The sequence below is a fragment of the Moschus berezovskii genome, chromosome 13 (assembly GCF_049115385.1).
Source record: "Moschus berezovskii isolate FMDL1 chromosome 13, NW_MosBer_1.0, whole genome shotgun sequence".
NCBI classification, from domain to species: domain Eukaryota; kingdom Metazoa; phylum Chordata; class Mammalia; order Artiodactyla; family Moschidae; genus Moschus; species Moschus berezovskii.
The window spans coordinates 10,488,672-10,504,244 of record NC_142472.1 but is presented as its reverse complement, the minus strand read 5'-3'; the positions used below and the strand labels follow the sequence as shown (position 1 = coordinate 10,504,244).

Sequence of the window (15,573 nt, the reverse complement as noted above, 5' to 3'; positions counted from 1 at the left end):
TGAGGGAGAGCCTAAAATATTGACAGCGTTCCGTTTGATAAGATACATCCTAGGTGCACAGGTATTCATTTGTGTAATTATTTTTCAGACCGAGTTTTCATAGTAATGCTTTCTATTTGTATGCTGTTTTTTTACATTAAAGTGATTATAAAGAAAGATTTGTTAAAAATCAGATCTGTGACTCTTGATCCCTTTACTTTTCACAGGGTTAGCAGTGAGACTTAGAAGAGAGCAGTTTTTTGTTTTTTTAATAAAAAGCTTTTTATTTGGAAATACTTTCAAACTTATAGAAAAGTTTCAGGAATTGTACAAAAAAAAATCACCTGTTTATCTTTTATCCAGGTTCAGTTACTGTAAACATTTTATATTACTTACATTTTTGTTAAAGATTTATTATCCTTCTCTATATTTTTCTAAATTATTTAAGAATAAGCTGCAGGCATTATGCGCCTTTGTTTCCAGATACTTCACTGAATATTTCCTAAAGAAAAGGACCTTCTCTTACATGACCCCAGTACAGTTGTTAACCTCAGGAAGATTTTTAACATTAGCAGTACTTTAATCTACCATTCACTATCCAGTTTGTCAGCTGACTTCATAATGTCCTTGACAGCACTTGTTTTTTCCTCCACTAGAGGTTGCAGTCGACGTATTGCATTTAATTGTTTCTTTCGTCTCCTTCATCTGGAACAGTTCCTGAGTCTTTCTTTGTCTTTTATAGTAATGATGGTTTTGAAGAATACTGTAAAAATATTTTTTTTAATTTGAGAACAGTTCTCATTTTGAGTTTTACTGTTCTCTCATGAGTCTATCCTGTTTGTGATCCCTAGTCAAAATGCCACACTGATGATACATTTTTTTCTCAGAGTTGTCACATGTAGAGTACATATCTATCTGGCTGTCATTGTTTATATTAATTTTGATAATTTGTCCAAGGAGAGGAGGTTTTGAAATGATTTCTTTGAAGAGAGCTGTTGGTGAGCGTGGGCCCTGCTTCCTTCTCAAAGGAGACAAGCAGGCATGTGATATTTCCCTCACCTCAAGTCAGAAGAGAGACGCCGCTTGGAAAGCTTCCTGTGTGTCCTCTGAAGTTATCAGGTCACAGTGAATGCACTGATGGGTGCCTCCTTTTAAGGAAAGCTAGAGATGGAGGGCTGAAGCTGGCTTGCTGCTTGGAAGTGGTTCAAGCCGAGCTTCTAGTAGACTGTAACCAGCCTTTTCTTCCAGAGTTTGTTAGGCAATCCATGCACGAATATTTCGCATGAATGAAATGTGGCACGAGCCTGACTGGGGTCATTGCGTAATCTGACCTAATGGCCATGGAAAGGGTGAAAGGCTCATTGAGGAGAAGTTGGCAGAGCCCCATCACAGTCCCAGTGGGTAGAAGTGAATAGGCGACTTGCAATAGAGTCCCTCCTTTCAGGTCAGGGGAATTGCTGGTGAAAATCCAGCAGTGATCTGTGGGTGGTATCTTCTCAGGACCCACGAAGAGCCCCCGAAGGGGAAGAGCTTTAAATATCTATGAGCACAGAAAGTGTGAGACCGTCTCATGACTACTGGTAAAAGAACATTTCTCTCTCCTCGAGGTGGAGTTGAGGAGAGAGGTCAGACAAGAAGGTTAGTAAAATCCCAGTGAGGAGGGGTGGACACCTGCAGAGGGGAAAGTGGGCTGTCCTCTCCTCCATCATTGAAAGGGTATACCCACCGCAGGGGTCGTCTGTGAGATGAGATCTCACCTTGTATTAACTTTGAAGCTCTCATCATTTTATGGGATAAACATTTTATTTGAAATGGAATTGAGACTATGTGATTTAAAGTGACTACAGGACCTTTAATTATGTAAGCATGGTCAGAAAAAGTCATGTGACTGCTTTCATTTTCACTGAGGGGCAGGGAAGAATATATCTGAATAATTTTTGCTTATTTACTTGTTTGAAAAATATATTAATTTTTATAGGTAATACATTGCATGATTAAAAATAAAAATGTTATGAATAATGTATAGCCACTATGAAGAACAACATGGATTTTCCTTAAAAAACTAAAAATAGAGTTACCGTATGATCCAGCAACCCCAATCATGAGTGTATATCCAGAAAAGACCAAAACACTAATTCAGAAAGATACTTGCCAGTGTTCATAGCATCACTATGTAAAATAGCCAGGACGTGGAAGCAAGCTAAATGTTAATTGGCAGATGAATGGATAAAGAAGATGTGGTACACATATATAGTGGAATATTACCCAGCCATTAAAAGAATGAAATAATGCCATTTGCAGCCATATGGTTGGACCTAGAGATTATCCTAGTAAGTGAGGTAAAGCCAGGAAAGAAAGACCAATATCAAGTGATATCCCTTGTATGTGAAGTCTAAAAAGAATGATACTAATGAAATTATTGCCAGAACAGGAACAGACTCACAGACTGAAAGCAAACTTACGGTCACCAAAGGGGAAAACAGTTGAGAGATAAATTAGTAGCTTGGGTTCAACAGATACGCAGCACCGTATGTAAAGCAGATAAACGGTGAAGTCCTGCTATGCAGAGGACTGGGAATTATATTCAGTGTCTTGTAATAACCTATAATGGAAAAGAACCTGAAAAATATATGTGTAAATGTATAACCGAATCACTGTGTTGAATACCAGAGACTAACAGCATTGTAAATCAACTATGCGTCAATAAATAAAACGACATGAATAGTGTACACTGAGAAAGCCTTCTCACATCTGTCCCCATCCACCCAATTGCCATTCTCCTCTTGTTCCGTCACCAAGTCGTGTCTGACTCTTTGCACCTCCATGGACTGCAGCACGCCAGGCCTCCCTGTCCCTCACCATCTCCTGGAGTTTGCCCAAGTCCATGTCTCCTCTTACAGGTAAACATTTTTATATGTTTATTGCTCCAGTATTTCTTTATGCAGTAAGCAAATATGAATCTCCTATTCTTACAAAAAATGTAGCATACCTTTCAGACCTTTTTTTTTTTTTTTAATTGCCATAAAACATGAGTAATATAAAATTTACCTTTTTAACGTAGAAGGAGAATGATGGGTCATTTGGTGACTGTGTGTGACCTTTATGAGGTACTCTACCAGCGACTGCACCGTTTCACCTCTGAGCAGCCAGAGAGGAGGGCTCCCGTCTCTCCACATCCAACACCTATTTCCTGTCTGCTTTTGATAATAGCAGTCCTACTGTTTGTGAAGTGGCATATCATTGTAGTGTTGATTTGCGTTTCCTAATGACAGATGCTGTGCCTTTTCATGTGCCTTTTGGCCGTTTGTCTTCTCTGGAGAAGTGTTTATTCAAGTTCTTTCTCCATTTTTGAATTGGGTTAGCCGTTTTGTATTGTTGAGGTGCAAGAGTACTTTATATATTATGGATATTAACCTGTATCAGATATATAATTTGTAGATATTTTTCCCATCCTGTGGGTTGTCTTTTCACTTTCTCAGTAGTGTGCTTTGATGTGTGTGTGTGTGTGTGTGTGTGTATGCACGCGCGCACGCGCGGACACAGTTGTGTCTGACTCTTTGCCACCCCACAGACTGTAACCTATCACTGTCCATGGAATTTTCCAGGCAAGGATACTGAAGTTGGTTGCCATTTCCTCCCCCAGGGGATCTTCCCGACCCAGGGATTGAACCCCTGTCTCTTGGGTCTCCTGCATTGGCAGGAGGATTCTTTACCAGAAGCCTGATGTACAAAAGCTTAATTTTGATGAAGTCATATTCTATTTATTTTTGTTGTTTTTGCCTGTACTTTTGGTATCACATCCAACAAACCATTGCCAAATCTAATGTCATGAAGATCTTCTCTGGAATGTGGGCTGTTGTACCCAAGGCTGCCTGCTGAGGGGCTGAGGCATGGTAACTGCTGTGCAAGAGGTTAAACCACCAAACTTTACCAATCCCTTTTGCAAGTGTTTGACTGAACTCCAGAGTTCCAGAGTATTTACCTTTAGACAGTTCCTGCTGGTCTAGGAGTTGTTAGGTAGAAGGACGCATTCCTGGATATCTTCACGTGTGTTTGTTTATTTTTTATTAACTTGACAGTGTAACTGGGAGTTCATCCTATATATCAGTGGGTAGAGATCTTCTTTCTCTTTGCAGTTCCATAGTATTCTAGAGTTCATGGTAGATGTACCATAGTTTATTTTAGTTCAGTTCAGTCACTCAGTTGTGTCCGACTCTTTGCGACCCCATGAATCATAGCACGCCAGGCCTCCCTGTCCATCACCAACTCTCGGAGTTCACTCAAACTCATGTCCATTGAGTCGGTGATGCCATCCAGCCATCTCATTCTCTGTTGTCCCCTTCTCCTCCTGCCCCCAATCCCTCCCAGCATCAGAGTCTTTTCCAGTGAGTCAACTCGTCGCATGAGGTGGCCAAAGTATTGGAGCTTCAGCTTTAGCATCAGTCCTTCCAGTGAACACCCAGGACTGATCTCCTTTAGAATGGACTGGTTGGATCTCCTTGCAGTCCAAGGGACTCTCAAGAGTCTTCTCCAGCACCACAGTTCAAAAGCATCAATTCTTCCGCGCTCAGCTTTCTTCACAGTCCAACTCTCACATCCATACATGACCACTGGAAAAACCATAGCCTTGACTAGATGGACCTTTGTTGGCAAAGTAATGTCTCTGCTTTTTAATATACTATAAGCTATTTAAGTTAGTACTTTGAAGAACCTTACAACAATCTTCTCTTTTACCTCTTCTTGCTTTTTGCCATTTTCAGTTCAGTTCATTCGCTCAGTTGTGTCTGACTCTGTGACCCCATGGACTGCAGCATGCCAGGCTTTCCTGTCCATCACCAGCTCCCAGAGTTTACTCAAACTCATGTCCATTGAGTCGGTGATGCCATGGAATCATCTCGTCCTCTGTTGTCCTCTTCTCCTCCTGCCCTCAGTCTTTCCCAGCATCAGGGTCTTTTCAGATGAGTCAGCTCTTCACATCAGGTGGCCAAAGTATGGGAGTTTCAGCTTCATCTTCAGTCTTTCCAATTAATATTTAGGACTGATTTCCTTTAGGATTGACTGGTTGGATCTCCTTGTAGTCTAAGGGACTCTCAAGAGTCTTCTCCAACACCACAGTTCAAAAGCATCAATTCTTTGGCACTCAGCTTTCTTTAATAGTCCAACTCTCACATCCATACAGGACTACTGGAAAAACCATAGCTTTGTCTAGATGGACCTTTGTTGGCAAAGTAATGCCTCTGCTTTTTAGCATGCTGTCTAGGTTTGTAATAGCTATTCTTTCAAGGAGCAGCATCTTTTAATTTCATGGCTGCAGTTAACATCTACAGTGATTATGGAGCCCCAAAAAGGTAAAGTCTGTCACTGTTTCCACTGTTTCCTCATCTATTTGCCATGAAGTGATGGGACCAGATGCCATAATCTTACTTTTCTGAATGTTGAGTTTTAAGCCAACTTTTTCACTCTCCTCTTTCACTTTCATCAGAAGTCTCTTTAGTTCCTCTTTGCTCTCTGCCATAAGAGTGGTGTCATCTGCATATCTGAGGTTACTGATATTTCTCCTGGCAATCTTGATTCCCGCTTGTGGTTCGTACAATCTGGCATTTCGCATGATGTACTCTGCATATAAGTTAAATAAGCACGGTGACAATATACAGCCTTGATGTACTCCTTTCCTGATTTGGAAGCAGTCTGTTCCATGTCCATTTCTAACTCTTGCTTCTTGACTTGCATACAGATTTCTCAGGAACTTGATATTTTACTCCATGCATTTTAACTTCCACAGATTTTATTGTAGTTTTAAGCAACCAACATTTGCTTATACTTACCTGTGTCATGAAGCTTAATATATTTAAGTCGAGCAGATAGAGCAGTATATTAATATTTTATGTCTTTATCTCTTCTAGCAGTTTTATTCTTTCATCTGAGATCAGTCTTTCAACTTGAATAACTCTTTATTCTTAAAAATCAAGTCTGCATATGACATATTCATTCAGATTTCATTTGAAAACATTAAACATATTTTTTTATTTGTGATAGAAAACACAACATAAAATTTACCATCTCTACCATAGTCAAGTTTAACAGTGTTATGTATACTCACATCGTTGGATAGTGGATTTCCAGAATTGAAACTCTATGCCCAGTAATCAATGATTGTTTATTTGCCTAGATTCTAGTCCTTCATTTAATTATTGTTCTTTGGTGACTTGTTTCACTTAGCATGATGTCCTCAAGGACACCCATGTCATAACTTGAGAGAATTCTTTCAAAAATGATGAGTAACATTCTGTTGTGTGTGTATACATTTTATCTGTTCATCCATTGATGGATATTTGGGTTGCTTCTACTTATTAGCTGTGTGAATAATGCTGCTGTGAATAATGTGCGTGTGAATATCTCTTTTGAGATTCTGGTTCCAATAATTTGAGTATATATCCAGACGTTCTTGCAGTAGATTTTATTTCTATATTAAAGACTGTACCAGTCAGAGTGTGGCTTAGATTGGTATATCTTTTCTTCTCCCTTGACTTTTTTTTTTTAAAGGAAGGGGTTCTTTAAGAGCGTGAAGGAGAAAAATGAGCTATGAAGAATGAGCTATGTATAACATATTACTGAATATATTCAAAACTACCTTCTAAGAAATCTTTTATTTCTAAAAATTTTTAACTAAACTTATTATTTTAAGGTCCTTGTAAATTCATGTGCATGGTAAGAGACGATACAAAGAGAGGTCCCATAACTTTAACCAGTTTCCTCAAAGATAACATCTTACATAGTCACAGTACAGCACTCAGGTTCGTGTATCTTGTCCTGTTTTACTTTTTAAAAGAATCTTTTATCTTGTCCAGCTTTTATATTGTATTGGTGAGGGGGTGTATGTATCTTCCTTCACAGCAGGCAAGGTGCTTATCATTGATTTATACGACTGTCCCTCAGTGCCTTCAAGATGAAGGTTACAAATGTACAGTGTGTGTTTGTATACTCTGGTTAGTCGGGTTGGTCAAATATGCTCAGTCACACTGCTGTAGAGTTATTGATATAGCAGCAAAGGCTTTGTGGACTTAGCACTGCTTGAGGCATTTCAGTGTTGAGCAGTACTTCTCTGTGTGTATGTAAATCTACATAGCAGTCACTTTGAGTGCTTGTTAGATGTTGTACAGATATATTGATTCATTCAGGAGACTGAAGGTACTGGTTAACTTTCAGTATCTGGGTTTAGGTGTGTGCTTGATTGTTTTTATTGGCAGAAAGTTGGTTATATCATTAGTAGTATAGCTGTCTTCCAAGAATATCCACTGAAATTGAGTATAGAAATAAGCTTTCTCTAAGAAAGCAAATACAGCAAATGGTCGTTTATTCACTTTCACTTTGAATTTTGCTGATCAAAAATCCTTTTTAAGAAGTGCAGTATTCATACAGAAAAGGACTTTAAGTGGTAAGTAAGTGTACAATTTTATGAGTTTTAACAAAGCAGGCATCCCTTTGTGACTAATGCCCAAAACAAAAAGAGGATACTTTCAGTACAGCAGAATCATCCTTTGGTCCTCTCTCAGATATTATTTCCTCAAGGGTAGTCACTGTCCTGACTTTTAATGTCATAGGTTTGTTTTTGCCTTTTTTAAAACCTAATGTAAATAAGATCACACTGCGTTCTCACTTTTATCTGGCTTCTTTTTGTTCAGCCCACAATCTGTGAGATTTCTTTTCCTTTTGTGTGAATAGCAGTGGTTCATTCATACTCCATGAGCTGCCTTACACGTGCACAGAAGCGTACAGAATAGTATGCATTTTCTGTTCATCTTCAGCAGTTATCAACTCATGGCCAGTTTGCTTTTAGTTACTCTCCTACCTGCTGTCCTTAACTCTCCATATTATTATGAAGAAAGTCCCGGACATATTTTTGCCTGGGTGGAGTTCATTGTTCTGAGTTGATTTTCTTACATATGCAGTATACCTTTTCAGTATATAACTTCAAGTCATTTTTTTCTCATTGGGACAGTTTTCTTGAAATAGTGTTTTTAGGTAATTCCCTGGAGATCCAGTGATTAAGGATTTGCTTTTACTGCTGAGGACCCAGGTTCCATCCCTTGTGGGTGAACTAGGATCCTGCAAGCTGGGTGGTATGGCCAAAAAAAAAAAAAAAAGTGTTAGTATTTTAGTATTTGTTCTCTACCGCTTTAAGTTTTCTTCTTTGGGGATCCCCCTCTGTGACCATCTTATCTACCACTTTTTTCTCAAGTCTTTTCAAATCACTTTCTTATTTTCTTTTTGATACTAAATTTTTAAAAATTTCACCTTCTATTTATTATAAGGCTTCTTTTTAAATACTTGTTTTTATACTATTTCTAACATAATCTTCATTTCTGAAGATATAATTTTTGGTTACATTTGTTGTTATTTCCTGAATTCTATCATCTCAGTTTTAGTTTCTCCAATTTTCATTAGTCCTATTCTCTCAAATCTCTATTATTTTGTTACTTTGTGTTAGCTCATTTAAAATGATCAATTTGTGGTTTTCGTCTGTTTTGTGAACATGTTTTAAGCTTTGCTTTTATTGTCTTTTACTGATGTCACCCTAACATCTTTTTCCTCATAATAACTCTGAGATTTGATTGCCTCCCCTTTTGTTATTAATTTTCATGTGAAATTAATTTGCCCAAACTGTTAGATGGGAGAGATTAGTCAGGATAACTTTTGTAGCTTTATGTGTAAAGCTCCCTTTTCTATTGTTTTTACAAAATAGTCAAAAAAATATTGCCTTGTACTTTCTTAGATCTCTTGGCTTCACTTCTTATCTGGACCATCTTTGACTTTTGCCCTCGCGTCCCTGTTCTGTTCTGGTCAGTTCGGACTCTACTACCTGCAGTTTCACTCATTGTGAGTCTTTATTCTGTCCTCTGGCTGATTTTTGCTGTTTCCCTTTTCTCAGGCTATAAGCTGCCTTTGCTTCTATCTGCTGCTTCCTCCTTCACAAGTGCTGATATTATGCAGCTCTTGTGACTTCTCTTGTTTTTTTCCTACCCACTTCTATTTTGGTGTCTGTGGGCATAGTTTGTCACTTAGTTTTGTTGCAGGTTTTTTTTTTTTTTTTTTAACGCTTTTGAGTTTTGCTACCCTGATTTGTCTCTTTGGGTGGATTTGGATTAAAAACTACATCTCCATCACCACCATCGTCTGTAATAGATTTGAAAAAGAATCGTTCTGTAGCTTACTGGACTCGGTAAGTTGGTGTTGACTGGTGAAGTATGGATTTTCCCCTTTGTTTTATCCATAAAACTTGTCAGTTGGTCAGAAATTAGCCAATCTCAGTCTTAGATTCCTTGAATTTCATGAATCTTTTTTTCTCCTTTTGTTTTATCAATAAAACTTTGGTCAGTTGGTCAGTGATTAGCCAATCTCAGTCTTAGATTCCTTGAATTTCATGAATCTTCAGTATATAACTCACTTTTAAGTTGGTGTCTCTGCTGGAGATTCTACTATCCTATATATTACTCTTGGGGAAGACAATTACCTGACTTTACCTTTAATTCCTTGTGGGCTCAACTCTGTTCTCTCTTTTTCTCATTTCAGTCTTCTTATCCACCCCCCCCCCCACTTTCTTAGCACCATATACCCAGTTTCACTGCTTTCAAAAGTTTATAGCCTAGGCAGTGCAGAACACACACCCAGAAATATATAAATATTATAAGTGAGACTTTTTGTTATCAGAGTGAAGAGGAAGTAATGATTAATTTTGGCCAGAGAAATCTTAAGAAATCTTCACAGAGGAAGTGATAACTGAGGGAGGTGGGTTTTGAGGAACGGACAGGAATTTAATAGATGTGTGAGACAACTTGAAGAAACTGAATCTCCTGTGGCAGTATTTCCCTAGAGCAGTTCAACTCATACGGATCTTAAATTCATTTTCTCGTAATCTCATATTGAGGTGAATGTGTCTCATAGAAGCCAGGGGAGTATAGGGTGTCACTGCTGAGAGTGGGCAGTAGATTAAAAAGAGTAAATGAGGGATGGGAACTACCTGTATTAAAAGGACAGGCAGAAGAAGAGGGCCTAGTAAGGGATACTGAGGTGTGAAATCAGAGACTTGACTTAAATGGTAAACCAGGAGAGACTGGTCTCAGAGAAGCCAAAAAGGAAGAGGATTTTAATAATGGGTCAGCAGTCAGCAGTGTCAGAGGCAAATGAAGTTGAATGTGCCCTGAAGCAGGGCATTGGATTTAGTAGCTAAGAGGACACTAACTGACTTTACTTGCTCCATTTTGCTTTGGATGCTTAGAGATTTCTATGATTTGATTTTGTTTTATATCTGTGTATAATATTTACATAATTTCAGAGTCAATTATGCAAAACGTTTCTGGCTTCTGTCTCTGTTTCCTCCATCCTAATTCTTCTTCCGCCCCGCTGGTAACCATTTCTTCTGAATTTTTCCTTTTTTTTTTTTAAGATGTGAGACTTTTATTTCTTAAAATATTTATTTTCTTGGCTATGCCAGGTCTTAACTGCAGCACATGGGATCTTTGATCTTAGTTGTGGCATGTGGGATCTAGTTTCCCAACCAGGGATCAAACCCTGGCCCCCTGCGTTGGCAGCGCAAAGTCTTAGCTGCTAGACCACCAGGGAAGTCCCAGACTTTCATTTTTTTTAATGTCCAAGTAAGTTTGGGAGGTTGACCTTCACTCCTACTCCTTCACCCTGCCCCCAGTCCCACCACCCTTTACAAGTAGAAGAAACACTTACAGTCTGCAGCTTCAGTTCAGCTCAGTTGCTCAGTCATGTCTGACTCTCTGCGACCCCCTGAACCGCAGCACGCCAGGCCTCCCTGTCCATCACCAACTCCCGGAGTTCACCCAAACCCATGTTCATTGTGTCGGTGATGCCATCCAGCCATCTCATCCTCTGTCGTCCCCTTCTCCTCCTGCCCTCAATCTTTCCAGCATCAGGGTCTTTTCAAGTGAGTCAGCTTTCCGCATCAGGTGGCCAAAGTATTGGAGTTTCAGCTTCAACATCAGTCCTTCCAGTGAACACCCAGGACTGATCTCCTTTAGGATGGACTGGTTGGGTCTCCTTGCAGTCCAAGGGACTCTCAAGAGTCTTCTCCAACACCACAGTTCAAAAGCATCAATTCTTCAGCGATCAGCTTTCTCTTTAGTCCAACTCTCACATCCATACATGACTACTGGAAAAACCATAGCCTTGACTAGATGGACCTTCGTTGGCAAAGTAATGTCTCTGCTATTTAATATGCTGTCTAGGTTGGTCATAACTTTCCTTCCAAGGAGTAAGCGTCTTTTAATTTCATGGCTGCAGTCACCATCCGCAGTGATTTTGGAGCCCAGAAAAATAAAGTCAGCCACTGTTTCCACTGTTTCCCCATCTATTTGCCATGAAGTGACCAGATACCATGATCTTAGTTTTCTGAATGTTGAGCTTTAAGCCAACTTTTTCACTCTCCTCTTTCACTTTCGTCAAGAAGCTCTTATTTCTTCTTCACTTTCTGCCATAAGGGTGGTGTCATCTGCATATCTGAGGTTATTTGATATTTCTGCTGGCAGTCTTGCTTCCAGCTTGTGTTTCCTCCAGCCCAGCATTTCTCATGATGTACTCTGCCTAGAAGTTAAATAAGCAGAGTGACAGTATACGGCCTTGACATACTCCTTTTCCTATTTGGAACCAGTCTGTTGTTCCATGTCCAGTTCTAACTGTTGCTTCCTGACCTGCATACACGTTTCTCAAGCGGCATGTCAGGTGGTCTGATATTCCCATCTCTTTCAGAATTTTCCACCTCTTAGAGAGCACCTAAGCTTTGTCAGCTGACTTGTGAATAGGTCAAGGCGTGGCAGAAAGGGGCTCTGCTGGGCATCCAGCTTTGATCTGCTTTGGCATCCAGGAATTGATCAGTCTCTCAGGCTGGCCTGTGTAGTGGCATCCAATGATTTGAGGGTAGCAATGGCTGTCTTTAGTCTTAGGAGGACTGAAGGGACATATTTGTCCTGCAGTAGCCATCCACTGCAACATCAACCTGATGTTCAGTATATATCTGTAAAAACCTAAACCAGAAATTCTCTCTTTTTTTTTAAAGATTTTATTTTTTTCCATTGCTGTGCATGGGCTTTCTCTCGTTGCAGCGAGCAGGAGCTACTCCTTGTGTGATGCTTGGGCTTCTCGTTGTCGTCGCTTCTCTGGCTGCAGAGCATAGGCTCTCGGTGTATGGGTCTCAGTAATTGCAGCACATGGGCTCAGCAGTTGTGACTGCATGGGCTTAGTTGCTCCAAGGCTTGTGGGATCTCCCCGGAGCAGGGATCAAATCCGTGTTCCCCATATTGGCGTGAAGATTCATAACCACTGAAACACCAGGGAAGCCCCCAAACCAGAAATTCTTCACCGAGGATATCCCATTGCTGAAGGCTAATTTTGGTCACCAGGGAATCTCTTTATATATCGGGCTAGAGTCCTTAAATATCCCTCTCAAGAAATATTTTCTATCCTGTTCTTTGGTATTCTTATTTCTGGCAGCAGAGACAACTGATAGGCAGGAAATCAATGATCCAGGAATGGGATCTTCAGTTCAAGGCAAGTGGGCAGCAGTAGTTTGATCTGTGTGTAGAACATCAGACAGAGTTCCTTCAGACATCTCTTACTCTGTTTCTTGACTTTCTTTCACAGAAAATTTAAAAAAAAATACATATCCCTGTGTAAGTCTGTCTGAACCTTCTCCAGAGAAGATCACCATGGCATCTGTGCTCTTCCAAAGGTACTTGGAAGTTCAGTATCTCAGTTCATGTCTATAGAAGCATGGACTGCTGTAATGTCATAAATTTCCAAGTAAAAGAGTACTTTGTCCAGGATCCGAATGCCTTACTCAGAGTTAAAAAGGACTTCATGATGTTTACTCCCATATGATTTGCCACCTTTTAGCAGCCAGTAAATTGAGACTGTCTTCCAGGCAAGTTGCAGATATCTGGAGCATACTCTACTGGGCACCTTTTAGCTGCTGCAACAGGGTGGCAGCAGCAGAGAATCTGGAGTCCAAGTCTCCTGATTAAAAGCATCCAGTCCTTCTGTCTGTCATCGAATGTTTCTTAGTAGCGTTGTCACAAAGGATCCAGAAGTATGCCTGTATATGAAGCAGAAAAAAATAACGTGAATAAGTTCGTTTCCCTAGACAAGCATTAATTACTGTATTCCAGTGGAACCATAGCAGGTACACGTTGTTTGAGTCTCAGTTGTCAGCACTGTTTCCTGTCTCTTGCATCATCAGTTTTTCCCCTGTCTTCTGGATCATTCATAGTATATGCATATCCATACATGGCTGTAATATTTCTGTTCTGTTTCTCACTCTCCTTTATTGCGAAAGTCCTTGAAAGAGTTGTCCACACTCGCTGTCTCCAGTTCACCTCACCTTTCTTCATAATTTCTATTTCAAAATCTGCTAACAGTCTCTCCACGCTGTTATAGAGGGCAGGCCAAAGTTCATCTCTACTGATGCAACTTTGCCATTTGGCTTTAAATCCAAAACTGTATTGTGTGCTGGGAAAAAAGGCTCCACTTTGAAAAAAGAGTTGTGGAGTGCTTCAAACTAGCAAGACCTTTAGCTTCTGAACACACAGCCCCAAATCCATCTTCTGTTGTGGCCGTAAAGAAAGATCTGACTGCACAGGTGTCTCTCTGCCTACCAACACTTTCTTATTGGTAGTATCCAAAAAAATAAATGTGTACAACCCATTTAACATACAAATTGTCTGCTCAGTTCGTCCTTTGCCATAAAGATAAAGGATTATCTCACCTTCTGCTTTGGTCCAGTGATCAAATTTAAAATGGTGTTTTATTTCTTTGTGGTGAAAGATCTCACCATCGTAACAAACCTACAATTAAGGATATTTCATTGCTCAGATTAGCTGCTTTCCAAACTGTTGCTCAGCTACTGCCAACCAGTGAAATCCAAAGCAGCAGCTGGTGTAGCCATTGACATTCTAAGGATGAAATGCATCTGGACCTTCGTGTGCAATTTTCCTATCGGTCAGACACGGATCAGAGGAGCAATTATCACAACCAAAGAGAATCCGAATGCCACACGTGGTGCAGTGGACCTACACGATCTCCAGGCATGCGCTGACCAGGCTGGGCAAGGGTGGTGGACCATCTCCATTGTGTGTTTTTCATATAAATATTATCAGTGTATGTATATCTGGGCTTCCCAGGTGGCTCCGTGGTAAAGAATCTGCCTGCCAGTGTAGGCTACTTGGGTTCAATCTCTGGGTCGGGAAGATCCCTTGGAGCAGGAAGTGGCAACCCACTCCAGGATTCTTGCCTGGAAAATCCCATGGACAGGAGAGCCTGGCGGGCTATAGTCCACGGGGTTGCAAAGAGTCAGACATGACTGATCATGCACACACGCATGTATGTATATCTACAGTTGTTTTTCTTAGATAAATGCTAACAAATTGTACACAGTTTATCTACCTGGATTTTTCTGTCTCAACGATATATCCTGGCAGTTGTTCCCCTGTTGTATGTAGAGATTTTCTTAAACAATGTTTATTTATGTATTTATTTTTGGCTGTGTTGGGTGTTTGTTGCTGTGTGCATCCCTTCTGTTGTACCAGGTGAGGGCTGCTCTTCATTGTACTGAGTGGGCTTCTCACACAGTGGCTTCTCTTGTGGTGGAGCACAGGCTCTGGGGCACCTGGAGGAGTTGCGGTGCATGGGCTTTGTTGCACCACAACATGTGGAATCTTCCCCAGCAGGGATCGAACGCATGTCCCCTGCACTGTCAGGCAAATTCTTAACCACTGGACCACCAGGGAGTCCTCTTCATTCCTTTTTACAGGTTACAGAGTTCCCCATTTTATGGATGTTCTGGTACGTTTTAAGATGGAATAAGGTGGAATAAGGCTCTTAGGAAAGATTCAAAGCAAGGGAAACGTTATGGAAGAGGAGGCCTTTTATTTTGCCAACCTGTGGGAAACTCAAGGGACCCATGGCAGCTAAGATGATAGTGCCAAAAAAGAGAGGGCTGAACACATTAACACAAGATTGCTTTTGGTCCTACAGAGAAACCCCTTTGTTCTCTCTGAGCTAAGGAGGAGCTGGAAGGATTTGAGGAAAGAAATTGGGTTTTTCCTTTCCTCCTCCATTTCCGTATTTTATATACTCTGTTACGCTGTTAGGTTTTAAAGCAGGCCTGGAGTTAACCTGGAGTTCAGCTGTCTCTCTGTATCAGAGAAGTCCTGCTTTCACCTTTGGGAAACCACTTTCCTGACGCTTGGTATTCCTCCTTTGATTCTTGCTGGAATCAGCTCATTGGGCAGAAGAGGCATTCTCTAGAAGTCTCTGAATGGAGTATAAAATGGTCCAACTCCAAAGCTCTGTTACACACTGGATCCAAACATTCACTCTCGTCTATTCCCCGTTGTGCTTCCTGCTCAGCCACATTGTCCAGTAAAGCTTACTAAAGACAGTGTTTGAATGAGTGCTGCATAATAGCATAGCCAGCGATGTACACATACACAGATCTTCAGGGGGGTTCATGGAACTAAGATCAGGGAAAGTAGGACATAGAAGATGTTTGCTCTTCTGTGTCCCTTTCTGTCAGTC

At 40.4% G+C, this 15,573-nt stretch overlaps 1 pseudogene; it reads right to left on the bottom strand.

Moving 5' to 3' along the window:
* Positions 1 to 11,805: 11,805 nt before the first annotated feature.
* LOC129556578 (asparagine synthetase [glutamine-hydrolyzing]-like) lies at positions 11,806 to 14,958 on the bottom strand (annotated as a pseudogene).
* Positions 14,959 to 15,573: the final 615 nt, after the last annotated feature.